The sequence below is a fragment of the Leucopleurus acutus genome, assembly GCF_964270905.1.
Source record: "Leucopleurus acutus genome assembly, chromosome: 9".
Lineage (NCBI taxonomy): Eukaryota > Metazoa > Chordata > Mammalia > Artiodactyla > Delphinidae > Leucopleurus > Leucopleurus acutus.
In genome coordinates, this window is record NC_139144.1 from 87,438,571 (window position 1) to 87,464,096 (window position 25,526).

The 25,526-nt window shown below is 37.8% G+C and overlaps 1 long non-coding RNA gene across 3 annotated transcripts in view; it reads right to left on the reverse strand.

The window, feature by feature from the left end:
- The window catches only part of LOC309966089, a 198,599-nt gene that overhangs the window by 146,363 nt on the left and 26,710 nt on the right, over nucleotides 1–25,526 (reverse strand). For all 3 annotated transcript variants that reach the window (XR_014326429.1, XR_014326430.1, XR_014326431.1), the window contains exon 4: nucleotides 2,797–2,908. This is a non-coding gene — a long non-coding RNA (uncharacterized lncRNA). The remainder of the gene's footprint in view (nucleotides 1–2,796; nucleotides 2,909–25,526) is intronic.

A 25,526-nucleotide genomic window follows, 5' to 3' on the forward strand; every position in this document is an offset into this window, starting at 1 on the left:
TCATTTTTTTAATACTTCATGCTTTTTATATCCTATTGACTAAATCTTTGTCTAACCCAGGACACAAGACTTTCTGCTATGTTTGCTTCTTTACATGTTGGTCTATGATCCATTTTAAGTTATTTTTGTGTATATTGTAAGGTAAATGTCAAGGTACATTTTATTTCACGTGGCAATTCAATTGCTGCAGCGCTGTTTATTGAAAGGACTATGCTGTCCCTATAGGATTACCTTAGTACCTTTGCTGAAAAGCAACTGACCACATATGTATCTATTTCTAGATATTTTGTTCCACTGATCTACATGTTTATCCGTATGCAAATACTACACTGTTCTTATTATTATAGCTTTATGATAAGTTTTGAAAACAGGTAATATAGGTCCTCCAACTTTCTTCTTTTTTTCCCAACTTCCTGCTTTTTTGAAGTTACTTTGACTATTCCAGATCTTCTGCATTTCCATATAAATTTTAGAATCTGTTTGCCAATTTCTATAAATATATTTCTACAAAAATCCTGTCTGAGACTTTGGCAATGACTTTGTTGAATCTCCAGATCAATTTGGAGAAAACTGCCACATCACCAATACAGAATCTTCCATTTATTCCCACTTATTTAGGGATACTTTAATTTCTCTCAACAAAATTTTGTAGTTTTCAGTATGTAGGACTTACAGTTCTCTTGTTAAATTTATTCCAAAGTATTTTGGTTTTTTGGATGCTATATGAATGGACTTGTATATTCTTGGCATTTCATATAAATGGAATCATACAATATGTGACCTTTTGTGACTGTCTTCTTTCACTTAGTATGTTTTCAAGGCTCATGCACGTTGCAGTATGCATCAGTACTTCATTCATTTTTACTGCCCAGTAGTATTCCATTACGTGGATATACTGCATTTTATTCATCCAGTCATCAGTTGACAGATCTCAGTTTTCTAAGGGTTGATGGTTCTTTTAGTAAGTAGCTTGCACTTAAGCTGTAGAATCTGTCTACCCCCCATGAAGTGTAGCCTCTGATACCTTTGCTTTGTTTTTAAAATTCCTATTTCTGTTTTCTGGCCTGGTTCCCTAGAGGTTACCTCTGTGTCTGCATAGACAATAACCAGTGCTCACATGATGTTACCATCCATTACCTTTCATCTTCTCTCCCCATCACTCACTTCCCTCCAATCAATCACCTCGCCTCCTACAATTCAAACAAGCCAGGCACAATCCTGCTATTCCCTCTGCCTAGAACACTCTTCCCCCAAATATCTATAGGGCTCTTTCTCTCACTTTCTTCAAGTCTTTGCTCAAATAACACCTATTCAGTGAGGCCTTCCCTGAACAATCTATTTAGAATTGAACCCCTCTCCTTGCATTTTCTCCAAAGCCTTCAAATAGATTATATATTTTACTTATTTATGTTTTTAGTCTAGTTTTACTAATGGAATGTTAACTCCATGAAGGCAGGAAGTTTTCTTTATTTTGTTCACTACTGTAACACCAGTACCTAGAGGACTGTCTGGCATATAGCAGGTACTCAGTAAATATTTGATGAATCAAAGAATCATATTCTTAAAACAATATAGATTTATATTAATTGATCCATACACAGCCCAGAAGGGTCAAGGCTTACAGAATGTTGAGTAATGGATGACTAAGCATGTTGATCATATACAACAGGCCAGTTCTGTTCACTGGAAATATAATGTAAGCCACAAGTAATTTACAATTATCTAGCAGCCACATTAAAAAAAAAAAAGTAAAAGAAAACAAGTGAAATTAATTTTAATAACATTTTGTTTCACGCAATATATCCAAAATATTATCATTTCAACATGATTCATACAAAAATTATTAATAAAATATTTAGTCTTTTTTTCATACTAAGTCTTGAAATGTGGTGTGTATTTTATGCACAGCACATCTCAACTGGGACCAGCCACATTTCAAATGTCAATAGCTACTATTGGCTACTATACTGAACAGCTCAGATACAGACCAAAATTAAATAACCCCATTGTAGTGGGAAGCAATCTTGTGTATCTATTAATTGTATTCACCTCAGCATTCCAAAAAAGGCCCTGGTACAGCCTCATAGTTTCCTAGTTTTGTCAAAAGAGATTCAATGGATATAAGAGAACTAGCAGCTTTCATTCTGAAAAACAGTTTATATCAAAATGACTGGCTCAACTCTTTAAACTTCACTCAGAAGTTTTAATTAGAAAGAATGAATGCCTTTCTTTCTCAGTCTCTTTAATTAAGAAACAAAGTCAAAATCCAGAGAAATTTTGTAATCTTATCTGTATTAGAAGGAGAAAAAATCTTTATTTTCAAATAGAAAGAACTTTTAAAATTCTACTTCCAAGAAACAAACCAGTATTTATTTCAAGTTAGCCAAAATACACTCCGTATTAAAATACAATTTTTATATAGAGTTGCATTTAAAAAATTCTTAACAGTTGTCTTACCAATATTTTTGCATTCATAATATAAAAGTGAAATAAAGCACTAAGGAGAGTGCTCTTAAATTTTTAATATATACATTTAGGTCCTCAATATGTTCCTTAAAAGCTAATGGAAAATGTTTTCATTAACTTTTTTTTTTTTATCATCAGGTGATTAATTTCTTCCAGAATCCCTTTAAAAATATTCACTTATTGGAATTATAATAATTGACATCACTATTCAACAACAAAATTTAAAGATCCCAATTAAAGTACCTGATAATTTAAAACTTTAAAGTCATAAAATTATACTTTTTCTTTTTTTTAAGCAGTAAATCAAAACACACCGCAGCATCTACTTACTCAGATGTTAGAGGGTGCTTTCTATCATCTCCCATAAACTGGCAGGTTTGAGCTTAGATCATCAGCGAGGCAGAGAAACTCCAGATGATAAAATATCCCAACTCTTTTCACCCTGAAAAGCATAAATAAAATGTCAGTGTGAGAAAGAAAACTCGAGTTACAACCAAGATAGAACTCTCAGGAGTGGCTTGTCTAGATAGGGAGTAACTTCTGTTTCTTCTTTTCTTTTCTTCTTTTTTTTTTTTTAAGTGAGAGCTCACAACAAGTTAATTCATGACCCTGGAGTTGTGGGTGACCTGATATAGCGATACTTGGTATTACAACTGCCCTTCTGTTTTAAGAAATCTCTTTGGGAGGAAGTCTAAATTAGCGCAATAAAATATGCATCCTGTACTATAACTTGATGGCTTTTTTACCAGTCTGACCCTTCAACTGGAGAGATCCTCTATCTCTAATCACATAATTTATCAAAACACTAAGATACTTTTGAAAGTGAAAAGGGGAACTTTTTTTTTTTTTTTGCGGTACGCAGGCCTCTCACTGTTGTGGCCTCTCCCGTTGCGGAGCACAGGCTCCGGACGCGCTGGCTCAGCGGCCATGGCTCACGGGCCCAGCCGCTCCAAGGCATGTGGGATCCTCCTGGAGCCATGTCCCCTGCATCAGCAGGCGGACTCTCAACCACTGCGCCACCAGGGAAGCCCAAGGGGAACTTTTGAAATATTTATTTATTAATCAATAAACTGTTTTTATTATACAGGTTTTTTTCCTAAAAAAAAAGTAAAAATAATGTACATCTGCTACATTAAAGCAAAAAATTTAAGGTTTCTTTATATTATATGAACACTTAAAATATCATAAGTAGATTAAGTATTCTTGGTGTATATTCAGTACTTTAATCCATTTTCTTAAAGAGTCTGTCTCTAATATTGTGTCACTGGTATTTTTTCCGGAAAAAAAAGTTTATTATTTGAAATTTTTCACCAAGTTACTGCAATCTTTTTTAAAGTTTCATTTTGTGTTAAGCAATCTCAAATCACTGACATCTTCATCTGCCTCTTCTGTGTTGATATTATTTTTAACAAGAAAATGCTCTCTTTGCATGTGCTGAGAAACCTGGTAAGCTCAAAGCAAATTCTGCTAAGTAGAGGATATTCTCAATTCTATTTTTTTTATAAGAAAACTGTAAATATCTCAGTCTCACTATTTTACAGATACTCTCTTTTTGCCTAAATTGGAGTTCTTTTTTCCCACTCTTGCTGCCTCCAATCCATTCACCATGACAGTGCAGCACAGGTAGTTTTTTCCACCAATGCAAACTTATCATGTCACTTCCCACCTAAAAACTTTTCAACAGCTTCCCGTTGCTATTAGGATATAATCCCAAATCTTAGAAGGCCTCCAAAGTCCTGCACAACCTGGTCCCTTCCTACCTCTCAGGCCACACTGATGACCTCTCAAATCCTCCAAAGCCCCAAGTTCTCCCCTGCTCCAGGGCTTTGCATGCTCTGTTCCCTCTGCTTGGAATGCTTTTCTTTTCAGTCCATCTTTTCTCCTAGGACCATCTTTCCTATCTGAGAGGCCTTCGAATGCCACCCAATCTAAAGTACACCAAGGCATTCTCTCTCTCTCAAAAGTACTCCATACTTTTCCTACGAAGCATTCATTGAAATCTGTATTTATTTATTTGTGTGTTTTTAGGAAGCCTATCTCCACCAGACAGTAAAAACTCCACCAGAGAGTGTATATAGATTGTTTGATTCACCCCTTAATCAACTGTTTTTTACCCAGCCCCTGGCTTGATCTTTGGCACCTTGTGAACCTTCAGTAAATATTTGATAAATGAATGAATGAAAGACTGAGAAGAGAAGGTAAAGAGACAAAGGACAATCTAGTTATTTCCACCAACCTGTTACCTATGGTCAAAACAACTCATTATCTTAAATCCAACTACATCATCAAGCTTTCCCCCTATACAGCATTATTCTCATCAGCATTTAACAGTCTGTACTTTCTCCCAACCTAAAAGAGACAGACACACACATACACACACACACACACACCTTTCTCCTGACCCCACATTCCCATGAATCAATTCCTCATTTCTCTAATGCAATTTCATAGGCATACTCAGAAGAGCTGACTATATCTGCTGCCTCCAGTTCTTTCCTCCCATTCTTACTTGAACCCATTCCAACCAGGCTTTTATCCCCACCGCTTCCCTGAAACTGCTCTTGTTAAGTCACCAATGACTTCCACCTTGAACCACCCAGTAGCCAGGTACTGAGGCAGGCACTTTAATGAATTCTCTCATCCATTTAAACAGTTCATCACAGCCACCTCTGAGGCAGGTACCATTTGCTATCCCCAGGGAGAGGATCCTCTCTTTTTTTAAACACTTTCTTGTTTGGTTTCCAGGACAGGACACCACACTGCTGCCTCTCCTCCTTCACTGGCCACTCCTTCTTAGACTTCTCATTATCTCAGCCTCTTGTTGTTAGAGTGACCCAAGGCTCTCAGTTCTCCGTCTTCTTTTCTAGCTATACTCCCTCCCCTTGGTCGTCTCAATGGGTCTCATCACTTTAAATACCACCTACAAGAGCCCAAACCTCTTCCCTGAACTCAAGCCTCGTATTTTCAGCTGCCTGCTTGACATCACTCCCAGATGTCTAATAGACATCTCACACTTAACGTCACCTCGTGACAAATTCCTGATGTTCCCCCCTAAGGCTGATGCTCCCACAGGATCCCCCACGTTAGTAAATGACAACTCAACCCTCCAAGTCATCCCTGACTTTTCTCTTTCCCTAACACCCTGTAACCAAGCCATCAGCGAATCCCATTGGCTCTACCTTAAAAATATATCTAAATTCTGCCTACTTCTCCCTACTTCCACCACCACTACTGCCATCTAAGCCTCCACCATCCCTATCTAGATTACTGCAAGAGTCCCCCAGTGGATTCTTTCCTTGCCTCACTGCATACTATTCTCAAAACAAAAGGGCAGAGTCATATAGATTAAAAAAAAAAAAAATCAGATCATGCCACTCCCCAAAACCCACCGTTTCCCTTCTCATCAGAATAAAAATCATTTTTCTTTTTTTCTCTTCCGCCTGTAGAATTTAAGCTTCTTAAGGGGAAAATTTTTTGTTTTGTTCAATACTGTATCCCTCCAGTGGCATGAAAATGCCTGGCACCTAACAGGTCTCCAATATATATTTACTGAATAAAAAAATGGGTGAAAACAATATCATGGATAGGCAATTTAACTAAATCTCCAGACTCTACTGCTCTTAACAGCAAGCTCTTGGAGAGCAAGGACCACGCAGTTACAATTAAATTTTGCACAGTAACTTGCACACAAAGTCTTAATATAATTTCATCATTGATATGTTGTATTTCCCACTGAAATTTTAGTTTCCTATATTATATGAATGTTACTAACTTTAAAACTTAAGCAGAACATCTTAAAATATGACATCTGGGTCTCAACTATGAACACCAGCTCCCTCAACTTACACTGCAACTACCCAGCCGCTCCCTCCTCCGGGGAGGTGTGTGCTTACTTATTAATGCTGTGCATTGTGTGAGCATTGTTGCTCTGGAGCTCTCACTATTACGTTATTTGCTGCACCGTCTGTAGGGGGACCTCACAGCCATGCGGGGGCTTAGATTGGATGGCAGGAAGAACAGTGACTGAGAGCCCAGCTCTGGCTGCTTCCTTTTTACAAAGTTCTTCTTGAACTTCTGGGGTGTATCTATTAACGCTTTAACTCTCTCAAAGGCATTTCTCAGCCGATAGCCAAATGTTTCCAAGGTCCTTTTCATGAGTAAGCCTGTCTTCCAAGAGTTCTATGACTCCTACAGGCTGTATCAGCCTGCACACACTTCCATTTCCAATCCCCAGACTCCAACCTCCTCTTGGTTCTTACTGGACTCTACGTAAGAATATTTTATCAATGCAGTATCTTTATGTGATAAATTATATTTCACAGATAAACCTGGAGCAAGTTGAATTCTGATACAATTATTCTACTCTCGAACACTGTTAAACCTTGTCTCATTCCACCAAGAAATTCAAAACCATTTGCATTATTTTTTAAATTATCATCATTCTATAATTTAATGAGAGACTATACATTTTCAACACATGTTATTAGTGCTTTCTTAAGTATCAATATAAAACAACACTGCTAAAATCAGGATAGATCCCAACATGCCTAAAAATATATATTTATTATGATCCAGCATAAAAATTCTGGAAGAACTTTAACGTATGGCCATCATCAATAACATGAGAGGATGATGAACTAACATTTATTAAGTACTTACTACGTACCAGGCATTTTATCCACATTATCACATGTAATCCTTATAATAGCCTTGTATGATAGGTATATATCACCAGACTTCAAACCCCGCCCCCCAGACGCCTTCCTAAAGCCCAGTACCACACCTTCTTATGTGCCAGACGTTTGTGACTCAATCTTAAGAAGCATTGGTCAGTTTTTACCAAAATGAGCAGCTAATAATCAACATCTATATTAAAACTATTGTATCTGGTAAACATGTAAAGGTCACCTTATAACCTACAGGACAGGCTTAAGTGCTTTAAAATTTTTTCAGTTAATTCACCCTAGCAGATCCAAGGGATACAAGCATTCTTTAAAGAAATTGCACTATGATGACGATACTGAAGTTTTTCATGGAAAAGATGAATAGTTTGTTATATCTGGCCCTTAAATATTTCAGGCAAAAGCTGTTTCTTCCATGTCACATAAGTTGCGAAGTCACAAATTACTGTTGAAAAGTTATATTAATGAGCAGAAGCTCCTTGAGGAAAACAGAAAAAAAAAGGATTCCCTTGTTGACCTTCACTCTGAAGTGAACTAGACTTCTGAATGGTCAAAAATACAAGCCCAGCTCTTGAAATTCCGTAAGAAATGCCACTTGCGTCCTTCAAAGCTTAAAAACGTCACATGAATCTACAGAATAAAACATCTCTACTGAAAGCATTTGTCTGAGAACTTGAGGACCAAGAGAATAAAATCAGCACTGATACAAAATCCACGCTGACGACACCAAATATTTAGAGAAACAAACAACAGAAGGGTGCTACTGACGATCGAGATTTCTTAAGCCCCTTCCTTACTGGCGTTTCCCCACGGCAGAGGTGCTGGATTCCGCGTTCCCAAAGCCACCGCCCCCAGCCCTGTGGCGCACGCACCTCCCAGCCCTGGTTCCCGCAGCCTCCTCAGACTCTGGATAGCCCAGTCCACATGAGCTGCACCCCTGGGTCTTTCACATAACTGTGGTTGAGGATATTTTTCCGCAAGGTTCTTTAAACAATGATTCACGTGATAAATTTCTGCCCGAGTTAGTTCCAGGAAATGTTTGGTTTCTGCAGATGTTTGTATGCTTCCGGTTGTCAGTACATGAAAACGATAGAATTCTGTGTTTCTTTTTCTTACTTGAGCAACTAGAAAATGTGAAATCAAATATATTGTCCAAATCTCTCAACATTGACGGATGGGAATACTTAATCCTTCAACTTCTTTAAAGGTGAGATTGGTTTTATTTTTATATCAAGTTACTCTACTTTTGGCCTGAAATTTGTAAGTTGCTTTAAGTGTTTGCAGAAGCAAGGAAAGTTGCAAAATGTTTAAAACAGTAAAGACGTATCTAATGTTGACCTGCTTATAAGTTCCAGAAGACATTTTTAAAAAAAGAGAAAAGTACACTGAGAAGCCACAAAGGCCCAGAATTAAATTCTCTGTTATCTAAAAGATATAGAAGACTCCACAAAGAAATAAAACAGTCCTCTAGTCTCTGTTTAAGCCCGGTTAACCAGTTTGAATACTCAGATAGGTTCTTGGTTGAACCTCCCTAGCAGTATTAAAAAGTCTGAAATTTTTATGAAGTATTTTAGTAAGACAGTTCTTCAAACATTATTTTGAAAAATAAAAACGTTTTAGAAAAGTGAATTAAACTGGGTTTATGACAGGTGTACATTCTAAGTCACCTCATCCGTAAAGCAGTCCAGATTACATGTGCACACACTGTAATCGTAATCAGCCAATAACTGTTTTTAGCTCCTTCACGTCTTTTCCGTCCTGAGGTTCAGTAACAAGTGGCTCCTAATGAGTCAATAAAGGAATAAGTGACAAAAGTGTCCATCGAAATCTTGAAGGTACTTATTTATTACTATTTTTATACTCTACCTCTTTTCTCAAAGCATTTGTTACAATCTACAAAGATGCAGCCATTACAATAAAATTGTATTTTACAAATATAAAAATTCAAATAAGAGAAAAAAGCATGCAGTTACGTAGGCCATAAATGTGGGCTTACACCATCTGGTTGATAAAGCAGAAAGTGAAAGCCAATCAATTACAAAATTCCCACTAGCCATGATGCAATGGTAAGTCTCAGGAGAAACAGAATTTGTCCTGCTATGCAATCTGAGAAAGATGTCTCTAGCAGATCATTATACAGTAATATACTGGGGTCTTCAATACTGTCCCTGATAGATACCTTGACTGATTCATCCGGCAGTTTCTTAAAGCAAATAACATACACAGTAAAAATATAAAGCTCTCAGGTAATCTGAATGAGTAAAAAATAATAGCTAGAAAGTCTGTCGTAACAGAACTTTCTGTGATGACGAAAACATTCTAAACCTATACTGTCCAGTATGTGAGTCACTAGCCACATGTGGCTACTGAGCATTTCAAACAAGGCCAGTACAACCAAGGAACTGAATTCTTAACTATATTTACTTATAATTTTAAAAAATTTTTTTTAATTTTAAAAGCTATATTAGAAGGGCAAATACCTACCCATTGGACCATACAGGTCTAAAACATTAGTTATCAAACTTTTTTTAGTAGCAGAACCATTTCTGAGTTGGCAAACATAAACCAAACCTAATACATAAAAAATTAAAATGTATATTCTATATATTTATTATTATAAGTTCAAATTTATAATATTAATTTGTAGTCAATGTGAATATGAGTTTTCCAATGGGTGAAAACTAGAAATTGAAGGTTATAAGTGAGAGTAATAAACTCAGATCAGCCCCAGTAAACACTTCCTTCTGTATTTTGCTTGGATGCACTGTGCACTGCCCATGTGGGACTTCTCTCTACACATTCTGAGCTACCCACTTACCAAAGGCCACAAGTAGCAGCCATCTACTCAGAAAGCATAAGAAGAAAACACAGCATGCCAGCAAGGCAGTTCCAGGTATTCCTCCTCACGGGCAGAGTCCACCTAAGAGTCCACATGGCCAACCAGGAGCTATTCTCTTGGGCATTCAGATGACAGCTCAGGTGCAAGGAAATGAGAATCACAGGGTAAGTGCAGAGTCACACTGGCTTAGAAGCCTATGTCTCAAACAGAAACCAATACCTCAAATAACCACCCAGCCACAGCTTCCAGGGTCCCCATGAAGTTCATACCCATCTCTGAAAAGTGCCCCAGGGAAGCTCAAAGCTACTGCTTCTAACCAAGAATTTAGAGTTCATGCATAGTTCCTCCCAGTCCAAATATATTTACCAAATAAAGATCATTTTTACCATAAGCAGTGTTGCCTAGTAACATAGTTGACTTTCCCCCTTATCGGGATTCAGAGAAATTAAGTAGAAAGTTCATCCAAGGTCAGGTTTGTCCTTACAGAATGAGAATGGTTTGTTTAATTCTTTACCCACCTTCCTGATTAAAAAAATAATAATCCTAGCATATCAAGAATAGAAAGAACTTTCTTAATTTCACCAAAAACCTATAACAATACCATACTTAATGATTAAATAAAGTATTTCCTTTAAAAGCCAGGAAATTAGACCAAGAAGACAACTATCGCTTCTATTCAACAGCATAGAGGTCGTCAATGTAGTAAAAGAAATAAAAATGAGATATAAAATTTTAAATTAAGTGACAAAATTTCTCCAAGTGATAATTATTTATAAAGAGAATTATGAAGGCAAGCTATTAACAGTAATATAAAAACAAGTTCATCAATGTTGCTGGATATAAGGTCAATACACAGAAATGAATGTAATTCCTAGAAGTCAAAAAACACCACTTTGTAATTTAATTAGGAAAAGCTACCATTTAAAATGGCAGGACTTCCCTGGTGGCACAGTGGTTAAGAATCTGCCTGCCAATACAGGGGACACGGGTTCAAGCCTTGGTCTGGGAAGATCCCACATGCCGCGGAGCAACTAAGCCCATGCACCACAGCTACTGACCCTGCGCTCTAAAGCCCGTGAGCCACAACTACTGATCCCACGCGCCACAACTACTGAAGCCTGCGCGCCTAGAACCCATGTTCCGCAACAAGAGAAGCCACCGCAATGAGAAGCCCGTGCACAGCAACCAAGAGGAGGCCCTGCTCAGAGCAACTAGAGAAAGCCCGCATGCAGCAACGAAGACCCAACTCAGCCATAAATAAATAAAACATATGTATAAAATAAATAAATAGAAACTTAAAAAAACCCCTAAGTTCATGGATAGAGCAAACAGACCTGGTGGCTGCATGTGGTATAGGGGCGGGGGGAAGCAGGGTGCAAAACGGGTGAAGGTAATCAAAAAGTACAAATTTCCAGGTATAAAATGAATGTCATGGGGATGTAATGTATAGCATGGTGACTACAGTTAATAATACTGTGTTGCATATTTGAAAGTAAGAGAATGGATCTTGAAAGTTGTCATCACGAAAAAGAACTGTGTAATTATGTATGGCGATAGATGTCAACTGAACTTATTGTGGTGGTCATTTTCCAATACATAAAAAATGAAAATCATTACATTGTACACCTGAAACAAATATAATGTTATGTCAACTATGCTTCAATAAAAAAGAGAGAAAGAAAGAAAAAAGAAAGAGAAGAAAGAAAAGAAAAGGAGAGAGAAAGAAGGCAATTAAAAGCTATAAGCTAGTAATAAATTTCTAGTAATAACTCTAACAAGAAAGTTTCAAGCACTTTACAGAGAAAATTACAAAGTTGAGTAAATGAAAAAACAAACCATGTTTGTGGATGGAAGACCTGATAAATATTCTTAAATGGAGTGGGATTTCAATCTGATTCTAATAAAACTCTCTACAGGGTCCTTCTTAAGAAAAAGACAGCCAAGAATAGCCTTGACAAACTTGAAGAACACAGGCAACATGCCCTCCAAAATGTTAAGACATGTTAAACCACGGTAACACAGTACAGACAAATGAAAGCAACAGAACACCCAGAAAAAGACATGTATGTTTGGAAATTTGATATGTAATAGGGATAGTACTGTAAATCAGGGGAAAGAATGAACTATTGAACAGTGGTGCTAAGACATAGGTTATCTGTAAGGAAGTACAATTAAATCCCCGTTTCACACCATTGAGAAACATTATCAGGCTAATTAAAGACATAAATGTGAAAAAAATTTTGAAAACTTTTAGAAAAAAAATCCTTGCTATAATGAGGGCTTTAAAAAATAAGATACAGGGCTTCCCTGGTGGCACAGTGGTTGAGAATCTGCCTGCCAATGCAGGGGACATGGGTTCAAGCCCTGGTCTGGGAAGATCCCACATGCCGCGGAGCAACTAGGCCCGTGAGCTACAATTACTGAGCCTGCGTGTCTTGAGCCTGTGCTCCGCAACAAGAGAGCCCGCGATAGCGAGAGGCCCACGCTCCGCGATGAAGAGTGGCCCCCGCTTGCCGCAACTAGAGAAAGCCCTCGCACAGAAACGAAGACCCAACACAGCCAAAAATTAAAAATAAATAGATTAATTAAATTTTAAAAAATAAGATACAAAAGTAGAAATTATAAGGTAAAAGACTAATATTACTATGTTAAAATTTTTAAAAATTCTAAACAATAAAAGATTCTTTAAACAAAATGAAAAATCAAGCCATCGACTGAGAAAAGATAGTTTAATAATCAACAAAGTTAATTTACAGAATACCAGAAAAACTCCTAAAAATCAAGAAGTAAACATAAACAACTGAATTAATAAAATAGAGAAAAACTGTGGGCAGCCAACTAATGGAAAGGAAATCTAAGTGGAAAATAAACACAAGATGTCCACACTCAGTACAATGCAATTTAACACTACAATGAGATACAATATCATACCAGACTAGCAAAATATCATATAGTAATAAAAAAATTTTAATATATTCAGCCACTTTGGAGAGCAATTTGGCAATATTTAATAAAGGTAGGGCTTCCCTGGTGGCGCAGTGGTTGAGAATCTACCTGCTAATGGAGGGGACATGGGTTCGAGCCCTGGTCTGGGAGGATCCCACATGCCGCCGAGCAACTAGGCCCATGATCCACAACTACTGAGCCTGAACGTCTGGAGCCTGTGCTCCGCAAAAAGAGAGCCCGCGATAGTGAGAGGTCCACACACCGCGATGAAAAGTGGCCCCCGCTTGCCACAACTAGAGAAAGCCCTCGCACAGAAACGAAGACCCAACACAGCAAAAATAATAAATTAATAAACTCCTACCCCCAACATCGTCTTTAAATAAATAAATAAAGGTAAAGAAGCTCATATCTATGACCAAGCAATTCCACTCCTGAATATGTGCACTGGAGAAAAAACTGGCACATGTCCATGAGGAGGCATATGTAAGAGCATTTGTTATCACTGTTTGTAACAGCAAAAAACTGGAAACAACTCAAACATGAATTAACAGGAGAACAGATAAACATATGGTGATATAGGCTTATAACGAAATACTACATATATTTAAAAGAATCAAGGACAGCTACAAATACCAAAGATAAATAAATGCTACCAAAAAAGGCAATGTTAGTTTCTGCACAGCCGAAGAAATAGTCAACAGATTGAAAAGGCAACCCAGAGTAAGAGAAAATATTTGCATATATATATCTGATAAGGCGTTAAAATCCCAACTATATAAGTATCTTCTACAACTCAGTAGCAAAAAGAAAAATCACGTAACCCCCTATTTAAAGACTTTTCCTTAAAGAAGACATACAAACGGACAACAGGTATATGAAAAGATGTTCAACACTACTGAAGGAAATGTAAATCAAAATCACAATGAAATATCAGCTCGCACCCATTAGGCTGGGCATTATTTTTAAAAAACAGAAATTAACAAGTGCTGACAAGTATGCGTATAAACTGGAATCCTTGTGTGCATGGTGGGAATGTAAAATAGGACAGTTGCTGTGGAAAACAGTAATCGTTGCTCCTTTAAAAAATTAAAAATAGAACTACCATATGATCCAGCAATCCCACCTGTGGATCTTTATTCAAAAGAATTGAAATTGGGATCTCATAGAGATATCTGCACTCCCATGTTCACTGCCACATTATTCACAACAGCCAAGAGGTGGAAACAACCTAAATGTCCATCAACAGGTGAATGGATAAAGAAAATGGGGTGTAAACATACAACGGAATATTATTCAGCCATAAAAAGAAGGAAGTCTTGTCATATGTGACATGGATGAACCGTGAGGACATTATGCTAAGTGAAATAAGCTAGATACAGAAGGACAAATAGTGCATGATTCCACTTATATAATAAGGTAGCTAAAGCAGTCAAACTCATAGAAGTAGAAAGTAGAACAGTGGTTGCCAGGGACTGGAGGGGAGGGGGAGATGGGAGTTGCTGTTCAGTGGGTATAGAGTTTCAGTCATGCAAGATGAAGAAGTTCTAGAGCTCTGCTGGACAACATTGCGCTGAGTTAACAATAATGTACCATACACTTAAAAATCTGTTAAGAAAGAAGATCTCATGTTACATGTTTTTTACCACAATAAAGAAAAAATGTTTGAAATCATATAAAATATTATATGTATGTATGTATACAGTTGTATACAAAGGCAGTAAGAGTATAAAATACGTGTGGAAATGTTAAACACTAAATTCAAGATAGTGGTTTCTACTAAGGAGGAAGAGAGGAGAATAGGGTCAAAAATGCTAAACAGGAAGTTTCTATTTTGTCTGTGATATTTTATTACTTAAAAAAACTAAAGCAAATATTATAACTGCTATTTGATTTTTTATTTTCTATTTATTTTTCTGTATGTTTGAAATGTGTTATTACAGAAACAAATTTTTTAGAACCTAATAAATACGAAGAATACTTTCTTCCTTTTTAAGGAATGGGTATAGTTTGTCTTCTTTGATAACAAAAGGTTCCATAGGGAAGGATGGGCCTGAAATTATAGCAAAATTGAGTTTGTGTGTGCGTTCACTCTTCTCAGAAGAGAAGCCACAGATTTCATCAAAGGGGTCTGTGACTTAAAATGTTAAGAACCACGAACATAATTGATGATATCTGCCATTTTCCAGCAGGAGACAATAAAAAAACAGAACCATTGGGTACCATCTGAAGAAAATGAAAATACCAACTCAGAAAGATAGATGTACTCCTGGGTTCACTGCAGCATTATTTACAGCAGCCAAGATATGGAAACAACCTAAGTGTCCACTGATGAATAAATGGATAAAGAAAATAAATAAACAGTATATACACACAATGTAATATTATTCAGCCATGAAAAAGAGTGAAATTTTATGACAACATGGATGGACCTCGAGGGCATTATGCTAAGTGAAATAAGTCAGACAGAGAAAGACAAATACTGCATGACCTCACATACATGTGCAATCTAAAAAAACAAACACCAAGCTCACAGACACGGAGAACAGATTGGTGGCTGCCAGAGGTGAGGGGCAGCGGGTGGGCAAAATGGGTAAAGGGGGCCAAAAGGTACAAACTTCCAGTTTTAAAATAAATAAGCACTGAAGATGTATCGATAATGTACAGCATGACAACCACAGTTAATAATATCGCAGTGCATATTTGAAAGTTGCTACGAAAGTAAATCTTAAAAGTTCTCATCACAAGAAAAAAGAATCTGTATGGTGACAGATGCTAATGCGACTTACTGTTGTGATCACTTCCCAATACATGCAAATATCAAATCATTATGTTGTACACCTGAAATTAATATAATGTCTGTCAATTATACCTCAAAAAAAAAAACCAGAACCAAATCTGAATTTAAATCAATCAGCATGTTTCTCACCTTTTTCTTAGTTCTGATTTTCTGTTACATGCTTTTTCATTTTATGTATTTTTGCTGTAGAGTTGCCTCAGACTCTCTCTGAAGAAAGGCAAGCTATCAATAAAAGAAACACCCTTTAAGAAATCCCACCAAATCCACGTAAAAAACATGAAATAGAAGAATCATTTGGAATAAATGTAAACACTGACACAGCAGCCTTGGGATCAGGTGTGAAGACAAATGGTTCCATTACTAACCTTAATAGGAAAGGCTACACAGAAGGGATTCAAACACAGGGCAGGCTATGTCGGGGTTCTCAACTCCTTTTTGGCCACAAAAAAACCAAATGCCTAAGGCATATGACAGTTAACAGGAGCAGGTCAGAATCTGGGGGTAGGAAGTATATTGTTGAGAAAAAATTCCCCCACATGATTCTGCTACACTTTCCCCACATCCCACCACTAAAGCCCCCAATCCCTGCCCCAGTTGAGATCACTGGGTTGAATTTATTCTTTTAAATTGTTCAACACTTAACAAATAGTTCATTGAGCACCTATTCTATCACTGTCATGAAGCGAGTATTTTTGTACTTCTGCACAGTTAGAGATTTCTGCGAAAATTTACTGGGACCTGGGTTAAAGGACAAGCCTTAAAACTTAAAAAATGACTAAATAGATAGTAAAAGATTGATCTTCCCTGAGGTATGTGTTCACATTTCAGAAGGATGATGAAACCAGGGTCATGGAGACATTCCAGAGTTACAAACTCAGAGCCTCTTGTCTCAGGTTACTGACGTAAGTAATAATCTATCCCTGCCTCAGAAACCCTGTGTCTACTTTCAGGGTAATATGAACAAATATAGATATTAAAAACTTATCAGTCACCAGGCACCAGGCTAGTTCCTAAGAGCACAACTGTGAGTAAGAGAAAGTTCCTGCTCTCTCAGAGCTTGTGGTCAATTGTGGTACCAACAGTGATCCATCACAGCACAGTATAGCAAGTCCATGACAGGAGATGTACATGGAGCTGTGAGAGAGTGGAGAATCTAAACTGAGACTGAAGCGGGAGGAGTTAGCCAAATACCTCTGTCTGCAAATCAAAGAAAATCCCCAAACAGAGATTCTGTTAGAAAAGAAGAGAGTGGTGAAAGGTCGCAGGGAAAGCAGCCAGTAGGATGTGCTACAGTCATTAAGGTAACATTTCCCTTTTTAGAATATTATATTTAGCACTAACAGGAAAGGCAGAGAAATAAAAGACCACCTTATTCTTTTTTTTTTTTTTACATTTTGCATAGTTTTAATATATATTCAAAAACCATGAAAACAAAATAGTTCTGTTCCGAGACTTACAACAATCCTTCACGTTATAGACAACAACCTTCTCCCTGGTATCATTCTGAATTCCCAGCTGTCCCCTTCAGAATAATTCTCTCTCTAATTGTAAGCATCTTACAACATCAGTTATGCATTGTAACACGTCATTTTAAATTAATTATTTATTTAAAATTATTTCTCCTTAGGTTAGAGTTAAGGCATTATATAGGTTATTTTTGGATACAGTATTTTTATCAGATAAATATATTGCAAATATTTTCTCCTAGTTCATGGCTTATCTTTTAATTCTCTTAACAGCTTTTTGAAGAACAGATGATTTTAATCCTGACCAAAATATAAATTAGGCTTAATATTCAGTGTTTTTGGTATTCTGCAAAAAGTGTGCCTATTCAAAGCCCACAAGGATGTTCTCCTGTTTCCTTCTAGAATTTTTATGATTTTGCCCTTATGTTTAGGTCTATGGTATATTTTAATTAAATTTTATGTCTGGCATGGGGGAGGAGGATTTTTGTTTGTTTATTAGTTTTTGGTATAGGATGTCTACTTGTTCCAGGAGCATTTATTAAAAATATAAAGCTCTTTGCCATTGAATTACCTTAGAGTTTGTTAAAAATCAATAGCTTACATATGTATAGCTCTGTTTCTGTACTCTTTCTTCTGTTATGTTGCTCTATGCTTCTCCTTACATAAACACCATGTTGTTTACTGTGGCTTTATATTGTCTTGACATTAGGTGGGTGTAACTCATCTAACTTTATTTTTCTTTTTCAAGACTGTTTTAGCTCTTCTAGGATCAATACATTTTGACATAAATATAAGCATTTAAGCATGATCTTGTCAATTCCTAGAAAAGGCATGTTAGGATTTTGATTAGGATGGTCTTCAATGTATATAGATCAAGTTGGGAAGAAATGGGCATCTTAACAATATTGAGTCTTCCAAACCATGAACATGTGTCTGGGTCTTTTGGGTTTGAAAAAAAAGGTTTCTAGTCAGAGGACACACGTGACCAAAACTATTTCTGATGAAAACTCTAGTTTTCAATAAATAGAATGGACTGGAGGAAAATGAGACCAAAAGTGTCATCAATTAAGAAGCCACTGAAATCATCCAAGCCTAAGGTAGTCAGGGCCTGGATCCAGAGGTTCAAGAACTAAAAACCAGAAGTACAATTTTAAAAAGTGCATTAGTAAGAATACACTTCGCTTACTTTATTTACAAACAACGTCACAAGCATATAAAGAAGCAGCGTTGCATATTTTCAACTCATTTATCACTGCATTATGAAAACTAGGATGATGATCTAGTTTATCTGTTCCTAAATTTTAAGTTTTTACAGCACATCAACTGGGCTTTTTACCCTAGGTTTCTTTTTCAACTCCAACAGGAAAGATGCATGAACCTGAGTCCTTCAGAATCACGGTCTCTGTGGCCTCCTAGTGCTGGCCGTCGATAATGACAGCTTCTGTAGCAAATTCTCCATGAAAACAGGACAGACTCATTCTGTCCTCTAGTTTTTCTTCTACACATAGATAAAGTAATTATGACATCCTCCCAAATAACATCTCAGACACTATTCACAAGCATACCAGGTCTATGATGGAGGTAAACAAAACATCCACAAAGCTTAGAGTCACTGGATCATTCATGCTTAGGTCTCCAACATTATTTCTTCCAACAATCTCCGAGAAGCTACTGCCAAGGGTTTTTTCTGTTTTATTTTTGTTACAAACAAAATTTTAATTAATGTCTGCTCATATCTTCTATGCCATTTATTCTGTATTTCACCCTGGCAACTTTATGTATCCACTCTCCTTCTATGACTATTCACTATAAAAGATAACCAGTGCTTCCACCTGTCAAAAGACTCAAGTAAATTTCCCTAATCAAAGAATCTCTGATCTTCTGGATGGACTGAGGGTATTGCTAGCTTGTGATGCATGCTTGACACAGCTTTTGCTCACTAGCAGTCTTGGTCACATACAAGTGGGGCTCCACTTCCAGCCAGACCTTGAGTCCCATGCCGCCCTGGGGTAGAGACGCTCCAGCTACCCAAGAAAAGACCACCAAGGTCAGATAGGAGGACTGTGTGCTGGCTGGCAGTGCTGTCCACTAAGGATGTGATCAGCACAAAATATCCAGATGTCTGTTTCATGCAACCATAAAGTTTTAAAGATACGAGTAGCGTAAGTCTTCATGTCGTCTGGACCTTTCACACCATAAACGACAAAATATTTTAGCTGAAGAGCTAAACAACAAGGTCAAGGTCACATACCCTAACTATATTTAGACATCTGGGGAAGAGTTTAGGGAGGAATAAGTGACAAATACATAAACTCTAAGTAAGCAAACGTCTTCTCTCCAAAAAAAGACAATTATTAACACCAGGGAAAACAAAAAGCTGTGTTGGAAAGAAAAAGTAACCACGGATTATATGCCTCAGCTGTGAATAATGTTTCCATGGTCATAATAATGTAAACACTGATTATTATTCAAAATTTAATTATAACGAGAAGGTAGGAGGGTTCTGCATATAGAGTGAGGGTGCATAAGGAAGATAAAACCTCTTCCCCTATCATGAGAAGTCAAAGGTAATGCCTAAGACTGAAAATTTAAAACTGGAAAAAGAGCAACATGCTATTTGGAGATCTGGAGGTAAATAACAAAACAATTAGGTCTCAGAGTTGAACTTCAGAGAGCAGGGACTGGGGTGGGGGTAAGAGTTGGGAGACTGCTGAGTTTTGTAACAAGCCTTGTACAACCCCTGGACTCTTTGAATTCTGTGCATGTATAACTGAGATTAAAATTAAATCTAGAGACTAGAACCTAGGATTTCTCACTGTGTAACTTTTTTAAAATTATGTATTTTTTTCACTCAAAGAAAACAGAGAAAACACTGATATTTTAACTAAACAATTTAATTTTATATTGTCTTGTTGTGACTATTGTGTCTTCATTTTATGGAAAAAAAAAATCAATAAATCAAATATTCACCAGCTGAATTGGAGGCATATGAACCTGTACTAGGTGCTGGGAAAACAAATACTAATAAGACCTTCCCTGCAAAGAGTCACTCTGTTTTAGAGAAACAAACACACAAATAACCCAAAAGCAATGAGATAAGCACCGTAACACTTAACTGTTCTGTGAGCCTTGGTTTCCTCATTTGCAAAACGCCTCATCAGGTTTTTGTGAATATTTAATGATTCAGTACATATAAAGTTCTTGGAACACTGCCTGGCAGATCATAAGAAAAATAAGGTCAAAAGACAAACCTTTGCCTGCCTGATTTTAAAGCCCACGTTCATTCCACTACATCACGCTTCTAAAATAATCCTATTCTTTTCAAAAGCAAAAAATTTTTCCTCCTCCAAATGGTATCCAGTAAATGGACAAATTGTGACTCATTACATATGCAGATGTAGGTGTAGAATAAAAGAACTTCCCTAGCTTTTTTTTTTTTTTTTTTTTGCAGTACGCGGGCCTCTCACTGTTGTGGGCTCTCCCATTGTGGAGCACAGGATCTGGACGTGCAGGCTCAGCGGCCATGGCTCACGGGCCCAGCTGCTCCGCGGCATGTGGGATCTTCCCGGACTGGGGCATGAACCCACATCCCCTGCATCGGCAGACGGACTCTCAACCACTGCGCCACCAGGGAAGCCCCCTAGCTCTTTTTTTTCCTGGTTATTTTTAATTATTTGCAAATATTTGGTTTATTTAAGAATAGTCCCCTAATATGTCTTAGGAGTTAGGCATGATTAAAAATGAAGTTCTTGATTTATCAAGAAGTAAAATGTAGTAGCGATCTGCAACCAGAAAGTAAATTATTTGGCATGATTAAAAATGAAGTTCTTGGGACTTCCCTGGTGGTACAGTGGTTGAGAATCCACCTGTCAATGCAGGCGACACAGGTTCCATCCCTGGTCCAGGAAGATCCCACATGCCACGGAGCAACTAAGCCCATGCGCCACAACTACTGAGCTTGCGCTCTAGAGCCCGCAAGCCACAACTACTGAGCCCACGCACTGCAACTACTGAAGCCTGAGAGCCACAACTACTGAAGCCCACATGCCTAGAGCCTGTGCTCTGCAACAAGAGAAGCCACAGCAACGAGAAGCCCGCGCACCACAATAAAGACCCAACGCAGCCAAAAAAAAAAAGAAGTTCTGGATTTATCAAGAAGTAAAATGTAGTAGTGATCTTCAACCAGAAAGGAAATTATTTATCACTAGATGGCACTGTACTTATCAAATTAAAAGAATTCTTTCAAGAGAAGAAGGTAAGATTATATTACTGTTTTAAGTTATCTCATGGCTTTGAAAATATAGTTTAATGGAAAAGGAAACAATGATATAAATCAAGTTAAACTCTATTTTTAAACTATTCTGGTATCTTAAATAACTCTTCTGATATCTTCTAAGCAGAAATAATTCTGAATGTCTCTCTTGTTTACAATACAACAAACAAGTACAGGAACCTGTGCTGGTTTGTACTGTATCAACTCGACTTAGGTGGAACTACATTTCCCAGAATCCCTGGCCACAAATGGCTCCAGGCAGAGTTGGCCAAAAGAGGAATTCACTTCAGACGGAGGAGGAGGAGGAGGAACTGCGGCAGCCGCTGATTCTCTCTTCTTGGTTAGATGTGGTGACAGACACCGATGCCAGCTCGTCCTCACACCCCTCTGGTCCGTGTCCATCTGTTTTTCCCAAACACTAAACTGACTGACCAACAAAGACCCCAGGCCCACACCAGATGCTTGGCAGGAGACAGAGAGGTGGCATTCTGGAAATATTTAATTATTGACCAATAATGTTTAGTAAGCTGTAATAATGCAGTAAACGAGTTAAGCTCCTCCTCACACAGTAGCTTCAATGTATTGATAATGTTCTACTAATTTATAGATGTATATAACCTTTTGCATGTATCAAATATTATGTAACTTTTTTTAAAGAATAAAGCACGAGACAGGACAATCAGTGACATTAAACATTTACAGATATTTAAATAAGCTGAGACCACAATGTCTGAACAAAATAGTGAGCTAAGAAATCCATCTCCACCACTTCTTTATTATTTACCAAATTATTATTTAGCAGTTTCATTCACTGTGCATGAAAACTCTCCAACATCTAAAGCCACCTATCTTTAATAGTCAGCCAAACTCCTGAGTTTGACAGCTAACCACCCAGATGGCTTCTTAGTCTGTTTTGTTTTCAGAACTGAAAAAGTAGATCTAGTGCTAGAACCCATGACAGATGTATACAACAGGCTCAATAACTGTGAGTTAAAAAGAGTTGATGAGTTAAGTCATTTTCATATTGGTATCAGTCTGATTCAACTCTCGTAGCATCTGAGTTATCACAAGGTAATAAAACAAAACATCAAAGAAGATAAATATAATTGCTAGTCCACTTTTGTGGATTAAAAAAAAAATAAGATTCTGTGTTCTGTCCTGTTATTTCTTGTGCTTATCTCTGACAATGTCATTCAAAGTGATACAGTCTGGATGATTGCTTCCATATAGATAACTCCCCAAGTCCTATCTCTAACACTGAACTTCCAGCAAAGTCATAATGCCCTAGACCCACAGGGCAGCATTCTGTTCAACTGTGTGTGTTGCCAGTGTTTACAGAGGACTTCCTAAGTTCCTGAGTTTACAAACTATTATCTCCAGCACTCCTATGAAATAGGTACTACTACACAGATCCTGCTGTTGACATGTACTAGGTGTGTAACCTTGGAAGGCTTAAAGAAATCGAGCAGCTTTTTCCAAGGTTATGTATCTAGAACATGTCAAAACCAGGATCTGAACCCAGGTTGGGTCTGACTGCAGAACCCAAGTTCCCAACCCTCAGTCCATTCTCCCCTTCCACTAGATCAACTTGAGAATAATGTCTGCCTCTGATTTCATCGTAGTATCCACCCAAAGCAGGCAACGCACTTGTATTTAGTTTGTGTCAAGAGTTATCTGTTGGGGCTTCCCTGGTGGCGCAATGGTTAAGAATCCGTCTGCCAATGCAAGGGACACAGGTTTGAGCCCTGGTGCGGGAAGATCCCACATGCCGCGGAGCAACTAAGCCCGTGCGCCACAACTACTGAGCCTGTGCTCTAGGGCCTGTGTGCCACAACTCCTGAGCCCACATGCCACAGCTACTGAAGCCCATGTGCCTAGAGCCCGTGCTCCTCAACAAGAGAAGCCACCGCAACGAGAAGCCCATGCACCGCAACGAAGAGTAGCTCCCGCTCGCCACAACTAGAGAAAGGTCACGTGCAGCAACGAAGACCCAACGCAGCCCAAATAAATAAATAAAATTTATTTAAAAAAAAAAAAGAGTTATCTGTTGACTAAACATATCCTGATTGAGGAAGTTAGCTAAGGTGTTGCCTGATATCAAAGAATAATTCCTGCTCCAAATTAGAGAATGCTCTACTAAGTTTCATAAAACATAACAACAGTGCAGACAATGAAGACAAAAACCAGAGGATAATAAACTAAAGTCATGTAACCTCCATACCTCAAACTTATCCCAGTGTTTAGGATTTCACCTACACTAAGGACAATCATGTTATATTATCATATCTCCAGGTTCTACAGTCCATGTTTCCTACTGGGGTTCCTTCCCAAATGAATGAATAAACTCCAGATCTCTAGATCAGATCTACTCCAGATCTCTACCCTTCCTGGACCTATGGCAGTTTAAGTGGGCCAAATCCAGCCATGTTCTGAGAGATGATAATTAGAGAATAATTTTTAAGGATCAAATGCTATACAAAAAAAAGGGTACTTTTCTGCCCCCCTGAGATTTCACACTTGGGTTTTGTCACCTTACCTGAATTAAATGTATCGGAGTTCTGTTCTGTGAAGACATCATATCCTGCTCTCTCTTGTCTGCTAACAGGAATCCCCTACTTGGTACTCCGTAGTGAATAACAGACTTGAGAGTTTGTTCAAATACACCAAAAATATTTACTACGTGTGTATCTCGGGAATACAAATGCTATCCATTTGGATTAAGTTTTAAGCACAACAGTCTCACAGTATGTAATTTCATGGTAGGTTTAGAACATTAAAAAGACACTCCTAAAAAAAAAAAAAAAAAAAAAGACTCTCCTAGGCCTTCCACGATATTCCCTTTTCTCTGGGCGGCAATTCCCTGGAGTCAGTACTCCCTGTTAGGCCATCTACCTCCACTCCCAGACGCAGCCTGAGCTCTCCTCTCAAGCCCCGAGGTAAAGAGAGTGAGTCCTTTTCCCTCTGGGCCCCAGATCTAGTCCTCTCAGTTCAAAAGCTTTCTCCTCAGCCACTGGACCCAACCACCTAACCACTCGGGTGTCCCCCTTCCAAAGAATTCCTTCTCCTTGAGCATATTCTCAGCCCCACTCCTGTTCTCTTTAGCCCGGGGTCCTTGCTAGAAGTCGGTTTTTTCTACAACTCTCTCCTCCCAGCATCACGCACTCACCTGACTCAGCAAGGGTCACACCAATTGCATACTTTGAAGATTTTTCTATATCTTGAGCATTGTTTTCTTTTACATCTGAACAAAACAGTAAGGCATGAACATGTGACTACAGTTTAAGTCCCTGACTCTAGGTAGGGAAGTGCTCGCTTTATCCGTGACTTTTACGATGAGAAAGTTTTTGCTACAGGTATTAATTAGTTGCTTTTAAATGTATGCAGTCAGAACAAGAGAATAGCCTTGAAATAAAGCAGAAGAGATCGGGTACTTCTTAATCACCTGGATACTAAAACACTTAAATGTACCACTGATGGGGGTTGTAAAATTTCTAATTCTGTCAATCTTCAAGAAAAAAATAAAAAATAAAATGGAGAGAAAACAATTATCTGTCTTTGATGATTTGGTATCATTTGCCTGAAGGAAGAACTTAGAGTGTTTGATAGTCCCTCTGACTTATTCTTTGTTTTCATCATTACTTTAGAAGGTAATTTGATCCACTCTAATAGTCCCAGGGAACCACTTATCCTTTTCCAAGCATCCACTATAAGACTGAACCTGGCTTTGGTACTCCTCTTTCTTTAAACTCACTCCAAAAATGGGCTTCAGAGAATGACTTCTAAAGTCAACACAAACTTCAGACTTCGGGTCTCTATAACAACTGGTCACAGAATGCAGATGAAACTCAAAAACTCAGTGGTGCTCTCAAAGTTTTCAAAGCAAAACAATGAACAAAGATGCAGAAATAGAGTGAAGTTAAGTCAGAAAGAGAAAGACAAATACCGTATGCCCACACGTATATATGGAATTTAAGGGGAAAAAAATGTCATGAAGAACCTAGGGGTAAGAAGGGAATAAAGACACAGACCTACTAGACAATGAACTTGAGGATATGGG